The sequence below is a fragment of the Bison bison genome, unplaced genomic scaffold (genome assembly GCF_000754665.1).
Source record: "Bison bison bison isolate TAMUID 2011002044 unplaced genomic scaffold, Bison_UMD1.0 scf7180017863978, whole genome shotgun sequence".
In the NCBI taxonomy this organism is placed as follows: Eukaryota; Metazoa; Chordata; class Mammalia; order Artiodactyla; family Bovidae; genus Bison; species Bison bison.
In genome coordinates, this window is record NW_011494550.1 from 259,340 (window position 1) to 263,835 (window position 4,496).

The window sequence follows — 4,496 nt, forward strand, 5'->3', positions numbered from 1 at the left end:
GAGGAAATAATTTAGATTTACTAACTTTCTGGGTGTTCTTAGGGTTTGTTTTTATTTGGTTTCCTTTTTCTCATTTTTTTGTATTTGATATTGTTTCATAAAATATTTATTTGTGTTTAGTAATATATGAACGTGATTAAAAAGAAATTGGAGTAGATGAATAGATAGACAACCTATGGTACATCCAGACAATGGAATATTATTCAGCACTAAAAAGAAATGAGCTATCAAGCCATGAAAACACATAGAGGAAACTTAAATGCATATTACTAAATGCTATAAGCTAGCTTGAAAAGGTTACATATCATGTGATTTCAACTATTTGACATTCTGGAAAAGGCAAAACTATGGAGACGGTAAAAAGATTGCTGGTTACCAGGAGTTGGGGGGAGGTATAGATGACATCGCCTGACCACTGGGAGGGTTCGAAGGCAGTGAAATATTCTGTGTGGTACTATAATAATGGATACATGCCATTATCTGTGCCAAAATCCATAGAATGGACAACACCAAAAGTGAACTCTAATGCAAACTATGGACTTTGGGAAGTTTGATAATGTTATGTCAATGTAAGTTAGTCATTTGTTACAAACGCACCACTCTGATGCATGATGCTGAAGGCTCTGAACATGGAAGATGGGGGGCAGGAGTGGGGGGTGGTACATGAGTGGGGATGCTGACAGGGAGTCTGAAAACCACTTCCCAGTTATTTAATTTTTAGAGAGAGCACCTGGGGAGCCTAGAGTTTCAGCATGCGTGTCTTTGTTTTATTTCTTCCGTGTTCATTGGAGATCTGGAGTAACCACAGATTTGATGTACTCATATATATTGGACTCCTCCCAGACTCCAACATATATTGAAGAGCACTCACCACCTCTTAAGTCCACCCTTAACCCTGGTCCCTCTTCTGCTCAAACACCTCGTGTGGCTTCCTATTGCCCATGTTTGGGTTCTGGGAGAATCAGCCATCAGTATAGGGTCCTGTAGTCAGCCATGCATATAGCCATGTGTCCTCAGGGTGACCCCATGAACTGTAACCCTCCAGGCTCCTCTGCCCATGGAATTTTACAGTGCAGAATACTGGAGTGGGTTGCCATTTCCTTCTCCAGGGGACACTCCCGACCCAGGGATCCAACCCAGGGATCCATCTGTTGCATCTCCAGCATTGGCAGGTAGATTCTCTACCACCATGCGAGTCTGGCAGCCAGCTAAAGAGAAAATATGGGGCACATGGCAACTGGTCCCGCCTCCAATCAACCACGCCCACCCTCTGTATCTTCAAAAGCGCCCAGAGCGCCCCCTGTTGGTTCTCAGTGAGACTCAAGCTAACGTGAACGGAACTTGGGTGAGGCCGTGGCAGATTCCCAGGAATAAAATGCTGTCGTCACGTTTGCCTGAGTCTCACCGAGAGCCAGCAAGGGGAGCTCTGGACCCTTTTGACGATAGAGAGTCCCAGGCAGGGTGGTAGTGGATCATTCAGTCACTGAGGGCCTGCGCTCAGCAGCTCCACCTGGAGCCAAAGTCCACCCTCCGCGCGCAGAATCAGCTCCGGCTTCCTGCGTGGCTCCTCCTTGTCTGGCCGAAAATGGAAGCGCAGCAGGGTGAGAGCGAGGACCACGTTCATCTCAGTCATGGCAAACGTCTGTCCAATGCAGTTCCTGTGGAAGGAGCCAGGGCTCTGACTACACTCAGAGTCAGGGGAACCCTCATCTCGGCCCCACAGGGCCTGAAATCTGACTGGCAGAGATAGAGAAAGCTAACCATGCCTGGGACCCCCCTTCGTGGACTTGCATATCCCCTGAGCCTAGCCCAGACCTCAGTCTAGAATGCAGACCAGCAGGCAAAGGAACCCCGCTCTCAGCATACTGCAGACTCTGCTTTGCGCCCACTACCATTCCCAGGGGGATGGGAGAGAAGGAGTGCCAGAACTCTGACCATCTTCAGTTTTGCCCCTTCCCTGCCCCCACAGGCACGCCTGGAATCTCAGCCCCAGACCCCCGCCCCCACTACTCCATCCTCACCTCAAATGCCCAATGCCCTCACCTGGAACCTGCTGAGAAGGGAATAAAAGCCAGAGGTGACCTCCCTTTGATGTTTTCTGGGTCGAAGCGGAAGGGGTCATAGACCTGGGGGCAAGACAAGACAGGGTTACTGGATGGTATCTCCCAGGACGTCCATCCTTGGAGAGGCAGATGTGTGGGAAGGAGGTGATGTCTGATTTGTCAGTCAGAATTCTGTAGTCACCCTCAGGTCCCCCAAAGGGAATGGACAGGGATGATGGAAGTATGGCATGGAGGAGGCATCACCTCAGGGTCTGGCCACACAGATGGGTTGTGGTGGGTCCCGAAAATATCAGTGAGGCAGACAACACCTGTGGAACAGGAGGGACCAGTCAGAACTAGGTCCAACCTACCTGATGGGCCCCTCTTCCTACCAGGAACCTCCTCCCCTAATCATTATGGTCACCTTTGGGGATGACCCGGCCGTCTGGGAGCACAATGTCCTGGGTACAGTAGCGAGAGATGAACGTGACTGGAGGGTGCAACCGCAGACTCTCCTTGATGCACATGGTCAGGAAGGGCAAATGGGCCAGGTCATCCCTAAGGAAACCCCATGCCAATTATCTAGGGTGAAAAAAGAGAGACACCACACCAGCCCTCCTAGTGCCCTATAAGATCCTCTCTGCCTAGAACAAAATCACAGATGGATCAAATATCTCCAAATTCATGAAGTCATATACATAAATATATACAGCTTTTCCTTTGATCATCATACCTCAATAAAATGGTTTTTAAAAAGAGAGAAAGAAAAGCAATATCATAGAAGTACTAGACAAATTTTAGTCAGATATTTGTAGAAGCTTTTCTGAACAAATCAACAAAAAGTGAACCATAGAAATATTTACAAATTTGTATGAATGTGGAACATTCTTTATGGCAAGATTGCAAAATCAAAAGGTAAAGCAAGAAACAGATTCAATGTTTATCTTATTTATTACAGGACTAGAGATACTAGCTAATGCAATTAAACAGGAGAAAAAAAGGAGGGTAATGCCATTTGAAATGTGGGAGTAAATGCATTATTTTGGCAGACAGTGAAAGAGAATTCACTGGAAAAGTTTTTATAAGCATTGAAGATAAGATCCAATAGACTTTAGAAAGTAGCATTGACAAATATACACTGCTGCTGCTAAGTCGCTTCAGTCGTGTCCGACTCTGTGTGACCCCATAGACGGCAGCCCACCAGGCTCCCCCGTCCCTGGGATTCTCCAGGCAAGAACACTGGAGTGGGCTGCCATTTCCTTCTCCAATGCATGAAAGTGAAAAGTGAAAGTGAAGTCACTCAGTCATGTCTGACCCTCAGCGACCCCATGGACTGCAGCCTTCCAGGCTCCTCCGTCCATGGGATTTGCCAGGCAAGAGTACTGGAGTGGGGTGCCATTGCCTTCTCCGAAATATACACTACTGTGTGTAAAATAGATAGCTAGAGGAAGCTGCTATATAACATGAGGAGCCCAGCCTAGCACTCTGTGATGACCTAGAGTGGTGGGATAAGGATCTGATAGGAGGCAGGCTCAAGAGGGAGGGTGTGTGTGTGTGTGTGTGTGTGTGTCTGTAGTTATGACCAGTTCATGTTGTTGTATGGCAGAAACCAACACAACATTGTAAAGCAATTATTCTCCAATTAAAAATAATTAAATACAGTTACCCTCTGAGCCACCAGGGAAGCCAAGGCAAAGAACTAAAGAGCCTCTTGATGAAAGTGAAAGAGGAAAGTGAAAATGCTGGCTTAAAACTCAATATTCAGAAAACTAAGTATCCGGTCCTACTACTTCATGGCAAATAGATGGGGTAACCAGTGACAGACTTTATTTTCTTGGGCTCCAAAATCACTGCAGATGGTGACTGCAGCCATGAAATTAAAAGACACTTACTCCTTGGAAGAAAAACTATGACCAACTCGTTTCTTACATGATATTTTACATGTGACGAGATGCCAGTCCAGGTTCGATGCACGATACTGGATGCTTGGGGCTGGTGCACTGGGACGACCCAAAGGGATGGTATGGGAGGGAGGAGGGAGGAGGGTTCAGGATGGGGAACACATGTATACCTGTGGCGGATTCATTTTGATATTTGGCAAAACTAATACAATTATGTAAAGTTTAAAAATAAAATAAAATTAAAAAAAAAAGAAAAACTATGACCAATCTAGACAGCATATTAAAAAGCAGAGACATTACTTTGCCAACAAAGGTCTGTCTAGTCAAAGCTATGTTTTTTCCAGAGTCATGTATGGATGTGAGAGTTGGACCGTAAAGGAAGCTGAGCACCGAAGAATTGATGCTTTTGAACTGTGGTGTTGGAGAAGACTATTTAGAGTCCCTTGGACTGCAGGGAGATCCAACCAGTCCATCCTAAAGGCTGTCAGTCCTGAATATTCATTGGAAGGACTGATGCTAAAGCTGAAACTCCAATACTTTGGCCACCTGATGC

At 46.2% G+C, this 4,496-nt stretch overlaps 1 pseudogene; it reads right to left on the bottom strand.

Annotated features, from left to right (window-relative positions):
* Positions 1 to 1,480: 1,480 nt before the first annotated feature.
* LOC104984297 overlaps positions 1,481 to 4,496 on the bottom strand; it is a 16,278-nt pseudogene continuing 13,262 nt past the window's right edge.